The sequence below is a fragment of the Lactuca saligna genome, chromosome 3 (assembly GCF_052625555.1).
Source record: "Lactuca saligna cultivar CGN05327 chromosome 3, ASM5262555v1, whole genome shotgun sequence".
In the NCBI taxonomy this organism is placed as follows: Eukaryota; Viridiplantae; Streptophyta; class Magnoliopsida; order Asterales; family Asteraceae; genus Lactuca; species Lactuca saligna.
In genome coordinates this window covers 155990001-156004829 of record NC_136419.1, presented here as the reverse complement: position 1 = coordinate 156004829, position 14829 = coordinate 155990001, and positions in this window count along the sequence as shown.

Genomic DNA, 14829 nt, shown 5'->3' with positions numbered 1-14829 from the left:
CGAGTGGAGTCGGGGTGGCCCTGCGATTCTTCCATGAGGACCTCGTCGAGTCAAGAGGGATACTCGACGAGTAGAAAGGGGAACAACAGGGTAAATTGGGGAGGACGTCTAGACTCGCCGAGTCGCCTTTGCACTCGACGAGTCCGGTCAAGTTGACCGTTGACCAGAGTTGACCTGCATGTAAATTCTTAGGGTCAGTTGTCTTGAATGATAAGAGTATTAATAAGGGTATATGGTATTATAGAAAGTCTACAGATCGGCGGATCGAGTGCGAGTAGTTTCAAGAGTTGATAGCTTACATTACCACGAGGTGAGTCTTCTCACTATACTGTACCCGGAAGGGTATCTATGTGTGACAGGAAGGTCGAATATGTTATGTGTTATATATATGCTATAATTGAAAAGGTAGTTGCTATGCATGCTATGCATGTTCTATGGGCCGGAAGGCAAAGTATTATGCGACAGAAAGGTCAGATATGATATATGATATATGTGCTATATGTGTTTAAGTAAGTGTACTATGTGTTGCATATGTTCATGGGCCGGAAGGCAATATGTTACGGGCCGGAAGGCAATATGTTACGGGCCGGAAGGCAATATGTTACAGGCCGGAAGGCAATATGTTATGGGCCGGAAGGCAAAATATTATGGGCCGGAAGGCGTTGTACTGCGGACCGTAAGGTTCGGGCCTGGAAAGGCGTATATGTGTAGTGGTATACTGGGGAACTCACTAAGCATTTATGCTTACAAGTTGTTATGTATGTGTTTCAGGTACTAGCAAGGACCGTGGGAAGGCGCCGGCATGATGCATACACACTGCTGCTAATTGAGATCTTGGGGATTTTATATATGTATTTGATATGAAACATGAAATAAATACTATTGGTTGAATGAAATCACTTTGTTTTAAATGAAAATTTTATTTGAAAATTTGCGTTGTTACAACTTTAGCTCGAGTTTCGGTTAGTGCTTGCAGCAGGGCCTCATGGTTTCTCTCAGATCTCTCACTTGTGATCAAGGCGATTGGTGCGAATGGTATGCATTCTTGCATTGGCATTAACCTCTTCGATACGTTGGAGAGTTGTCCTGCCCTGAATTTCATTTCGGGCAACACTACGGATTAGGATTTGTAGAACTCTATCTGCTGAGCTCCCTTCATTTATGTTGTAGAAGCTTCAGTCTCCATTAAACGGCATAGGTTGATCTTTCTCTTCGCGCTATGTTTCCAAGCATTCTACCCAAGGAGGCGTCGGGCCACGAAAAGCTGGACGAGGGTTAGGGTTTGAATTGGGAGCTACCGGGGGTAGGTTCTCATCCTCGAGTTCGGAGTCATCATTATCCGAAAGGTTTTCATCATGGTGATCATTCAAAAGGGATTGGATGATCATTCTATGGTTCTTCTCTAAACCATACAACATTGCCTTTGTTCGGGAAGGTACGGGTTACCGTGGGGATGGAGTCCAACCATGTTATCTACGCGAGAATTGGGGTAAGAAAATAATTATTAGACGAACTATCTAGATAATCTTTAAATAATCTTCATGAGTTACATCATTATTTGTAAAGTGCATACCAGTTATACGTAATCAAAACAAGATAGGCCTTCGAATAAGTGACCTTAACTCCAAATTCACAAGGAATAGGGGTAAAACAAAAATTTCACAGATTCTAAATCTATGACATCCTAGTTACATATAACCTTAGTGTATCCACTTAGCAACCATCAACTTAGTAACGAAGATCCTTTTTAGTTCTCAAGTAAGTAATTATAGTAACACAAAATACTCCTATAGTATTTTAGACTTAGGTTCTGTTATAATGTTCTCATTGTGGTAGTGTTGGTAAGTTTTTTTGACTTGTTGACACATCACAACCATTCTTGGGCATGTGCTAATCATTCCTCGGACCAGCATAGTTGATCAGGCTATGCCATTCCCAGGACTGACCATACATCCCCGAGCTTACCTGTGATATTCAACAATCATAATACTTTTGTTCTTGTCATTGTGACACGGATTTTAGTATGAATGCAGGCACGTATACTTAGTTAAGTATTTTATTATTTAAAAGTATACACTCTTGGTCAGAGTATTTTTAATCCCATTGTATTTATAGTGAATATATCTTTTATGGGTTGACATACTCAATTCACTATAAACAATGTTCTGATACCAATCTGTCACACCCCAAAACCGAGAATTGCGGAAACGTTTTGGGGCGGAGGACGTCATGTAATGTATCACAACAACGTAAAGTAGTAAACAAGCAAAAACATCATCCATTGCATTAATAGTATAATTGTAATTACAAGTGTGTTCTTTCATAATATACAACAATAAAATGAACAATCAGAAAATAAGGCGAGTTTGGACTGCTCCGTCTTCACAAAGCCTGGTCATCGTACCCGTCTATTTGTGACCTGAGAATACAAGTTATTTTGAAAGCGAGTATCAGCAATAAAGCTGGTGAATTCATAAGTATTAATGTGTCTTGATTTGTAAAACTTGTAATGAAATTCTTGACATTGTTTTGAAAGAAAGTTCGTATAAGTATGTAAAGGTTGGTAAGTAATGGAAAGCGTTTGAATAACCCTAGAAATCCCTATGATCCCTATAAAAGAAGTCTTCTACCAAGACCCTATTGTTTTGAAGGTAAGCATCTCTGTAAATGTGATGGTTTTTCCTTGTTTTAACTATTAGTATAAAACTATATTATACCTCATCGTTTATGTGTATGAGTCACATTATAAAGGTAGAAGGAAATTAGTTATCTATATCAAATATATCCTACCTCGTCGATCATGTGAATGTGTCACAAAGTAAAGGAAGAAATAATATAATGACCTAAGTATTATCCTTTTGTACTAGGATAACTAACTGTGTTAACTTAAGACATCCGTAGATCTACATTTACCTATGTAGCTAAGAACTGGGTGTAGGAATCGTTAGTCCCTTAAAGTATACCTGTAATGGTATCAATCGTAGACATTCGTAGATGTGCATTTACCTCTGTAGCTAACTGAGGGATTAGGAGTGGTTAAACCCTTATAGTACCCTTTGGTACTAGGATTGACAGACCTAATCTAATAATATCTACATTAATAATATGTAGTAGTATCTTATCATATAGTATCTATGTAAAAGTATTTATGTAAAGGTATTCATGTAAAAGTACTCATGTAAGCATATCTATGTAAACATACTCATGTATCATGTAAAGTACTCATGTATCATGTAATGTACTAGTATAGACTCATGAATGAACTAACTCTTATGTGATTTCCCTATACTTTGAATAGGAAGTGGTATCTCCTAACTATACCTATAATAGTTACTAACATGTATGTGTATAACCTGAAGTATGCCTTTGCTACCCAAAGGTACTGAACTGACTGAGGAAAACTTTTATGTCTACATATGTACACATGATATATAACTAATATTTAGACGACATTCGGATGGATAACCGATATCCCATAGCCACATCCCAACGAGGAAAAGGAAATAGAGTGAGTTAGCCTCCCTAAGTCCTTTAAACATATATGGGCATATAACTATACATATATGGGCATGCATTTGATAATATAAAAGCATAAAAGAAGTTTTGTAAAACCTTTGAAAAAGATTAATATCTAAGAAAAGGTCGACTTGATGTCAGTTGATAAAACTATTGAAAGTATTTTGTTTGATAAGACAGTTTAAGTATAAGGAAAACCTTTATTTGAAAACACCTTTGTAACAGAGTTTGAAAGGAACTTACAGTGTGTAAGACAGTTTGATAAAGAGTTTTAAACATGTAAAAATGTTTAAAAAAATTCATTTGAAGTAATATGTTTGGTAAAACTGCTAAACGTGTAGTAACTCCATTTGTATACTGGTTATAAATCCCATATGATTGATTAATTAACAGCAAGTATAGCAAAAGATTGATGTTTTTCGTACGAGGTTAATCATATGTTTACTTGTATTCCACCCCTTAAAAGTATTTAAAAAGCATTTTAAATGTATTTAAAGTGTGTTTGTAGGGGTATGAACTCACTTGATTGATTGAAGAAAGCGAGACGAAAACCGAGCAGAACTTCTACTCGAGAAAGCGGATTTCTCAGGATTCTCGGGAATATCGGGAGTGTAAAACTTCCTTCCGAACTTGGATATGAAAATTAGGACTTTGGGATGGCTCCGAGGGTTGAAACGCAGAGCTTTGGCGCGAGAAAGGGAGGAAATGAGCGAAAATGGTCGGCATCCTCGCATTCTATTTATAGTGGCTGGAGGTCCTCGGTACGCTGGGCGTACGAGAGTACGGAGTACGTGGGGAGTACTCATTCGTCATGCATGACCGCATCCTCATTCGAAGCATCGGAGCGACATGGACGAGCCGGAGCCTAGCATCTGAGTACACTGGGCGTAACTTGGATTGGTCCGATTGATGGGTTTTGATCATAAGAACATCCTATGTGCTCATACAAACCCTAATGCTTGGATCTAGGTTTCTCTATTGTACATGAAATTTATCCAAGACTATAAACCCTAATTCTAGCATATGGAAATCGATATTAACATAACAATGGGTTTAAAATATTACCTTGATTGTTATGTAGCAATAACAATCACAATTCCTTCTTGTAATGACTTTAGAAAGCTTAGAGTCACAAATGTCACTCCTCTAATGGTTCAAAAACACCAAGAGCAAGAGGATGAAGAGGAGAATAGAAGGAAGCCGCCCAAAACCATCCAAAACCCTGGAAGGAAGCTTGTCCACGTTTTTGAGGCATAAGGGCTCTATATATAGGAGGCTATTAGGGTTATCTAAGAAGGAAACCCTAATTTGGATGCTTAAGCCCTAAGCAACCCATAGATTCCTTTCTTAAAGGCTTTGGACAATTTCTAATGGGTTTCCCCATAGAATTCGTCCAACCTTATAATATAAGGTAATCCATAGCCCAATTGCAATTATCTTATAATTACAACTCCAGTCCCTTAAGTTTAATTAATCTCTTTTAGCCACAAAATTAATTATTAATTAATTCTTGACTAATATTAATTAAACAATATGATTTCTCCTTTAATATATTATTTCCATAATATATTAATAAATCATATTTAATCCTTTCTCTCCATAATTCATCGTATCAAGTTGCTTTGGTGAAGGCAACCCAAAAGGACCGTGCACCATCGGGTCAAGTACATACCAAATCAGTTATGGACTTATACATTAATCCAACAGTCTCCCACTTGGGTAAGTCTAATAACTATTATGTGTATGACTTCAGATCCTGATCTGCAATCGTAGATTTCCAAAGCCGCTGTCAACTCTGATCCTATCAGATATGCGTATCCTTTAAATAAGGTATCATATATTCCTCCATTCTAGATATCGTATGAGACATGATTTCTAATCATTCTCTCTGTATAATTTCTCGACTTCCGATTTATGACGACTGACTAATTGAACAAATCAAATTAGCCCTAGCCCGGCTGAGCATTTACGTTTGTCATCACTAAGTCATCGAGGGGCCCAAAGATATCGCTTTTATCCTACTTTGGATAAAAGGAACGGATAAACTTTGACTCAATGTTCGATTGCACTCACTTACCGAATCGCACACAACAATATGTTTTATGACACCGAGTTACTGGTGTGTTTACATATCATCAATATGCAACCGACTCGCAAGATACAACTCACACATCTCGGTTTCAAGAATATAAGATGTTATCATCTCACCAATCACTCGTGATGAAATCCATGAAGTGATCCAAGTGAGCGTGGGTTTACTCAAATGCTCAAATCATATTCATAAGCACTCATGAACGTTGCAACAAACATTTGCTTATGTCTAATGCTCTTTAGACAATCCACACACCAATTCACGACAGTCTTCATTCATACCTACTTCCAACATATGAACGACTGTGGTCCGTTTGAATAATTTTACTGTTCTTAACCAATAAAATTGTTCAGGAAGTCAAAACATGCAAAGTGAAACACAAGAATAATACTAATCCAATATGGCCTCAACCTTTGAGTATAAATAAAACACCTTTTATTTATCACCATATTGATTACTCATTATTTGTCGTTTCGGGTAATCAACTTCTTACTTGAATTATTACACTTGTCCCATGCTCTTATCATGCACACAATGTTTACTTATGGTTCTTACTTTGTGAAATAGATCATATGAACACATTTCCAATCATACTCATTTCATAACTCCTAATCCTTTCCACAAGTGATAGAATATCAAATTCTTGCCACTTATAGAATATGTTAGATTTTAACATTTTATGCAATGATCCTTTCGTAATGTCACTTCATTAAGGTCACAATGACTATCGCCAATGAATTACAAAGCTTTCTATCGGAAATTGTTACAAGACAATTCCATAGATGTGATGTCTCTCACTCAAAGTACATTCCTTTGAACATCCTTTTGCATAAAGTTTCTAATCTAGACATAGATTCTTAATATCTAACTCCCAATATGGAAACCTTTCCATATTTACCATATGACAACTTATTCTTAATAGAATCTTATCTATTCATAATAATGTCGATATACTCCATCCAATACTATACTCACAAGCGACCAATCCTCGGCGAACTTTGGATTGTCCTTTGATAGTTGTTTAATTATCTTAGTCAAAACCGATTCTTGTCCTTTTTCCCTCTAAATGCGCTAGACATTTGGAAAATTTTAGAATGGTCAAATAGTATAGCATTTGCAATCGATCCTATACCCGAAGCATATGGGACACGATTCATAATATCTTACATAAAGATTTGATACTTTATCAATCTTCTGCCATAATATTCTATGTACTATGTTCTCACAATTTGAATTATGAAGAGGAATCCTGTAATCATAATCGAAATTTAAGAACACACTATGTTATCCTTGACTAAATTTATTAACATTCTACAACCTAAGCCTTTAGATTTGAAATGAAGCATAATATTCTCTCCCTTAATTATAGCAAAACAACTTTACAACCCTTACGACTTTGCAAGGTGTAACTCTTGTTTTTCTATAATTAATATTGCTAACTTGCAATACTTGCCTTAATAATCATACAATCATAACATTTATGCTCCCACTATCATGATGATTATTATAAACATAACACTTATGCTCCCACTAGCTTTGACATGTATTCAGAAAATAGCTTAACTTTCAGAAAAACAATACCTATTGAATTTCTTAAGTTCATGTTTCTAATACTTAATGCTTTGATAATATTTTATCAAGGCTTCTTAATCTCATACACCTTTGTCTAAGACAACTCATATGTGTCTAAACAATTAAGACTAATTGCCAAATCTCACAATTCGAATCATGGAAATGGATACTGTAACCATAATTGAATTCGAGAATACAATTTTGCAATTGCTATCTTCTTAAAATCTCTCTTAGTGAAAGCATTTCCTCACAGTCATTTTCATGAAGGAGGGAATCTTATGAAACTTAGATTTCAATGGTGTATGTGTTCCTATCCATGTGAATTTGTCAAAACCAAAGTTTGCGACAAATCCAAATTCATATGGACCGAACATTCTCAATCTTGATTTCTTGCCTTATGGTAACACGACTGCCCACCATGTCTTCCAAGTAGTTAAGAAGCTCACCCTTTCCTATCAATGTACTTTTCATTGATTAAGTTCCTTGCCTTTTTATGCATTCAAATGAGAACTCGTAGGGCTCACATGCATAATTAACTCAATTGGAACGACACAGAAACAAGATAGTGTCAACGCGATAGGTTGCAAACCTCAAGTCGTGTGCTAGTGATGTTAGATAAGGTTTATTTTGATTTGTTCTTGAAACCTTTCAAGACCATTAAGACTCCCACTGACTCCTTTATATATAAGATTCTCTTGTCAATAAACATTTCTTGACAAATATTCAAGAGTTAGTGTAGTTTTTATCAAAACCTTTCATAAATAGGTCCTAGTTGGTCTTTGTCACAACTTTCCTCATTTGATGAATGTCATAAACCTTATTATTACTCAATGTCACAATCTTAACTCTAAGACTAGTTTTGGAATGAAGTATGATTGACTTCTTGATTTATGAAAACTATTTGAAGGTAAGCGAATGACGATTCACTAATTTTCCACCATGAAAAACGAAAAAGAAATTTAAGTTTTAAATCTATGAAAACTCCTAGATTCTTTGAGATTCATTGAACATTTTCAATGGCATGTTTAAATCTCGATATGCCCCTCTAGTTTGTGAATGGGATGCCGAGGATCATAAAGCGGGTGTGAATAACCATGCAAACTTACATGGTGCCCTCACATGTTACGGTCACCTATTCGATGTGCCGGTAAACCACACACGCTCCACCGAACTATGACAAACATTGAGTCACCCTTTGCTACCTTTTCTTAGAACCATTTAGTGTGCCGGTAAACCACACACGCTCCACTAACGTCTTCGCAAGGGCACAAAGTGTAATTTCATGGAATTGCATCAATTCACTTTTGCCTAAGTAACTAAGATTGGGAATTTGTAAAAACATTTAGTTACTTTTGTACTTCACTATACTTATAATGGAAGGTTTTGTCCTATCCTACCCGTTCGGCTAACGACCCTCCACTAGTCAAGAGTGCGGTGGGTAAGCGTGGATACCCATTCAATCGCCATTTTATAGGTAATTTCCTTAAACACCCCTTATAGACCAGCTTCGTGAATGAGGCCTACTAACAGTAAGACTGACTTTTACTCATACATATATATAATGTTAGACTTTTAATGTTATATATAGTATAGGGTGTATTTTACACTTTTAAATACTAGGTGGTCAAATTTAATAATTATACTTTTAATTCAATTAAATGTAAACCAAAACTTTTATGGATTTATTAAACCTCTTTTAATTATACACCTTAATTAATTAATAAAACCATAAGGGTGTAATTTGAACTTTTCAAAACAATACTAGGGTTTTAGAATTTAACATTTCTAAATTAAACCTTTAATCAACTTACAAATTCCAAAAACTTGAGGGAAAGTTTTGAAACTATTCAAAACATTTGGGTTTTAACTTTTTAAATTTCAAAAACAAAACTTTTGAGTTTAAATTTAAACTATAAAACCTAAAGGGGAAAATTGAAACTTTTCATAACACAAGGATCAAATAACAAATAATATAAATTAAACAATTAATTTTATCATTATCTATATTTGACCGAATTTCAATTTCTTGCAAAATAAGTTACCCAATTAATACATAATTCAATCTTTATCATATAAGCAAGTTATTATCTAATTAATTGGTAATTATCTTGTGTTTTGGCAAGGATATTCATTAAGAAACAATAAATTTCGTATTTTATAGGTTTAAAACGAATATGGTAATTATCCTTAAGCAAAACATCAACAAAATCCGAAAATCCCTCTGTCTGACGCTCCGACTCGCCGAGTCACACTTTGGAAATCGTCGAGTAGGGCTGACTCGCCGAGTTCAGGTACTGACTCGCCGAGTTCAGGTACTGACTCGCCGAGTTCAGGTAGTGACTCGCCGAGTCAGGTCGAACAGAAGGCCAGAAAACGATTTTCAGCTACATAATGCATTAATACAATAGAAACCAATCTAGGCTTTGATACCACTGATGCGTTTTGATCATAAGAACATCCTATGTGTTCATACAAATCCTAATGCTTGGATCTAGGTTTCTCTATTATACATGCAATTTATCCAAGACTATAAACCCTAATTCTAGCATATGGAAATCCATATTAACATAACAATGGGTTTAAAATATTACCTTGATTGTTATGTAGCAATAACAATCACAATTCCTTCTTGTAATGACTTTAGAAAGCTTAGAGTCACAAATGTCACTCCTCTAATGGTTAATATGTATTCACATGTATCTAATTTTGTTATATATTTATATCAACTTATGATTTTGACATATATAATTTCCCTAAAAATATTTCTACATGAATTACTGAATCTGAGTACTCCCTGAGTACTCGCTGCTTGGTAGTCGGCCGAACATATATCGAGTAACGAGTCTACAACCTTGGGTTGAGGTTGTACTGTTTTGTGCGGTATCTAAAAACCCTGGAGAATTCCAGATATGAGTTGAGGGCAGGGTAGGGCATGCCAGACTCATACTGAGGGCTCAGGAGCATTCCAGATACGAGCTAGGGACTGGGCGACATGCCAAACTCCTACTAAGGACTTAAGGGTATTTTAGTCTGATGACTGATTTGGTCAGAGAGAAAGCCAAACATAAGTTGTGAGCCCTAAGGGCAAGCCATACTTATGTTGTAGGATCAGGTGTAATCCAATATTTTAGTTGTGGACCCAATGCATGTTGTTATTGTATATGTTATTTGCTTATGTGTTTGTTACTTTGGGGGAGCTCAGTAAGCTTTGGCTTATGGTGTTTAGTTGTAGTTTCAGGTACTTTGGATGATCGAGAAAAGGCGAAGGCATGACCGTACACATCCTCTTGTTTATGACTTATGATTTTGGGAGACTCTGATGTTTGGAATATGTTTTGTAAACAATTTATGAATTGGGTTGATTTTAAAACTTCAAATTTCTTGTGATTTTTATGGTTGTTACAAGTTGGTATAAGAGCCTTGGTTTGAGTGAATTGGAGGAACACCCATGTGTATCAAGTCTCAAACTAAGGAAAAGGTTTTAAAAATGATTTTTCCAAATTATTTTCAAAATAATCAAAGAGGATGTGATGCGTACGATTGTCACACCCCAAAACCATGAATGGCGGAAACGTGTTGGGGTGGACGACGTCATGTACAGTATCACAACAATGAAAAGTACTAAACAAGCAACAACATCATCCATTGCATTAATAATATAATTTTAATACAAGTGTGTTCTGTCAAATTATAATAAACACTAAAGTATAAATCAAAATGAAAGATGAGTCTTGAACGAGCTCCATCTTCTCTAAACCTTGCATCGGTACCTGTCTACTGTTGACCTGAGGATACAAGTTATTTTGAAAGAGAGTATCAACTTTAAAGCTGGTGAGATCATAAGCATTTTAGTGTCTTAATTTGTATGTAAGTACTTGTATGTATTTGAAATGTAAGTATTTGTATGTATATGAAATTTATGTATTTGTACGTATGTGAAATGTAAGTATGAAAACGTTTTGAACATCCTAGAAAGCCCTATGCTTCCTACTGAGGGTAGCCTTCTACCAAGGCATCTAGTGTTTGTGTGTGTCTCTTGTAAGAGTGTGTATTTTCCCAATCTGACTATCATTAACCAAAAATATAGTTTCTACATTACCGTGCATCGCGTGAATTTTCACGAAGTGAATGTAATGGGAAAATGAAATAGTATTATGGTGTAGTATCGAACTACAACCGTACTAATTACCTTAAGTCTATGGTAATTTTTTAAGTACTGTAGTATTTGTAATAAGTGACTACTTCTGTACTATTTTGCCTTATTTGAGGGATAAGACATAATGTGATGGCTAGATCCTAGGCTAGACACTCCCTTGTCAAAGAGATTTTGGGACCCATACGCGACCCCTGCATGATTGCAAGCCGCGAAAATCCACATTACTATGATCATGTATACCCAATATAACTATCACAATGTGTTGTGATTCATTGGTATAGTTAGATCCTGAAATCGTTCCATGCTATAGCACCAAGTGATGTCTGTTCTATTATCGTATATGTAAACGCACTCATGTAAAAGTATCTATGTAAACGTACTCATGTAAGCGTAATCATGTAATAGTATAGTAGTGTACTGAAATGTTCAACGTGTGCTAGCTGTAACGTGTGTTCTCTCTCTATCTAGCATGTATAGTAATGTACTGTGTGTACTAGTTGTAACGTGTGTTCTCTCTCTATCTAGCATGTATAGTAATGTACTGTATGTACTAGATGTAATGTGTGTTCTCTCTCTATCTAGCATGTATAGACTCATGAATGAACTGACTCGTTGTATGTTTCATTGTTCTAGTAATAGTATTAGTATCCTCCTGTGCTACCCCTATGGTAACTTACTAGTGATGTAACTGATACGTATGAACATGGAAGTATACCCTTGCTACCCAAGGGTACTAAATGAACTGGAAGAACCTTTATGACTATATATGTACACATGATATATAACTAATATTTAAACGACCTTCGGACGGGTACCTGATACCCCACCAGACCACATCTCAACGGCGAAAAGGAAATAGGATTGGTAGGCCTTCCTAAGCCTTTTAAACATTTCTTATATAATTATACACATCTAGGCATGAAATTGACAATATAAAAGCATAAAATAAGTTTTGTAACACTGTTGAACATGATTCCTATCTAAGTAAAGGTCGACTTGATGTTAGCCTATAAAAATGGTTTGGAAGTATTTGTTTGAAAACACAGTTTAAGTATAATGAAAAAATTTGTTTGAAACACAATTGTAAATAAGTTTGAAATGAAGCATACCATATATAAAGAACAGTTTAATAAGGAGTTTTAAACATATAAAACGTTTATGAAAATCATTTGACGAAAACTGTTTGGTAAAACAGTTAATGTGTAGTAAATCATTTGAATGTTGCATATTAATCACATGTGATTGATATAATAACTAGCATGATTCTACTTGTACCACCCCCTATAAAACATTTAAAAACATTTAAAACATTGATTAAGGGGTATGAACTCACCTGTGGTGAGTGGTATGGATGAACTAAAGATGTAGGATTGCTAGGTGTCAAGTGAAGTCTTGAACACACTCTATGATCCTAGTTAACATATAATATCACATATATGTATCAAATTAGTCTTTAAACAACTAATAAACAAAGTCAAGACACCCTAGGACATGCTAAACACCCTATACAAGTGTTATAAGTCCCAAGGGTTGCATCTAAGTGTTGTAGGGAAAGGCTAGTGTGCTTGGGGTTCAAGGAACACTCCTTTAGGGAGTTTACGGTCTTATGGTCACTAGCAAAAGGGTTTACGGTCGTAAACCCTTGGGTTTATGGTCGTAAGCTCACCCTATTTTTGACCATTTGATGTTTGAAGCTTCTTAAACCAATCCAAGCATTCCTACTTCATGTTTAAGCCTTACGAAGTGTTGTGTGGCATCAAAACACTCCTAAATGGAGTTTACGATCTATGGACCATTTCTCCATGAGTTTACTACCGTAAACTCTCATGGACTTAGGTATTTTGGTGTTTTCAAGTCCTAAACACTTCAAGGTAATAACCTAGGTTAGATTCTAGGTATTAAGAGTAAATATGGGACATTTACACACCTTTTGGGGTGTTTACGGTTTTGGGAGATCCCCAAACCATAAACACATATAAATGAGTGTTTCCTTGTTCTTGTATGTGATACACACTTCAAGGAATGATCTAGACAAGTCCCTAAGGCATTGTGAAGCATCTAGGCACCCTAAGGCACCCTTTTTCACCTTACTTGGTGTTTACGGTTTTAGGAGCCTCCCAAAACTGTGAACACCTTGTTCTTGGTGTTCTTGGGGCATTTACTTGATATAAAGATGTATAGCAAGCTCTAAAGGACTCTAGGATAAAAGTACTTACTTTGTGGAAGCTTGAAATGAGCTAAAAGTCCAAGAACACTAGTGTGTGTTCTTGGTGTTTTGGAAAACTAGTCAAAACACATAAATAGATGGATTAAAGGATGTATAATCACTAGATGTTATGTTATATCAACTAATCAAGTCGAGAAACCCTTACGTTTTTTGGGAAATCGGGCGAAAATCGGGATGATACTTGAGAGAGTTTGGAGTTTACTCTTGAGGTTGCAAGAAAGAATGAGGCACATTGGGGAGTAAACTCATGCTTAAGGCATGAGTTTACGGTTTTTAGGGGAGTTTACGACCCAAACATAAAAGTTTGGACGTGAACTTCTAAGCTACGTGGTATTCGCGGTTTTGAAATTTCAAGACTCGAGTCGGCACATCCTTTCACCCGTTCGTTTAAAGATTAATTATTAAAATAATCAAACGAACATTAAATTTTCTAAAAACCAATAAAAGTGAACTTGACTTATAATTTGAAATGATTGACTCTAGGGTTTTACCGAATGAAGATTTCGGGTTGTCACATCATCCCCCCGTTAGAAGGAATTTTGTCTCGAAATTAGAATTTAGGTAAGGAAGTAAGCATGAATTATCAAGTCATGAGGTGGGAAAACTTCCTAATCGATTGGTTCTCGCGCTTATAAGTGAATCCAGGTCCTTGGTTGGTATCCCAACGAACCTTCACTAAAGGGAAACGACTATGAAGCGTTCGTATGACCTCTTGGTCCATGGTCACTACGGTTCTTCTACGAAGACGAGGGCCTCGTGAATTTTGATCTCGTTGAGTGGACCTACGAGAGTCCTAACGGAAAGGTACGATTTCAAGATCGAGACGCGAAGGGTAAAATGTACGTTACTGAGTTCGCGGAGTAGGTCTAGTTTGTGAGATACAGGACCGATTCTGGTAAGAATCTCGGAGGTCCTAACTATCTTGGATTTAGTTTTCCACGCATTACGAAGCATATTAAGCCATTCCCAGAGTGAGACTTCCTAAAGAATTTGGTCTCTCACTTGGAATTCCAAAGGTTCTTTCTCTTGCTTAACTTCCCAGTCAAGGGCCACCCCCTGCTGGGTCAAAGTCATAAGGGTTTCTGTAATTTGCGAGGGGTTCTGAATGGACTACAATAGTAGGTCTGCAAGACCTAGAATTTGGAAAAAATTTGTTGGCGTCTTCAGTGCCGAAAAATTCTCAACAGTTTTGGAATAATTGACAGAGTATTCAAGAATTTCCACATCACTAATAATAAGGTCTATTTCTCTTGCTATGGAGACATT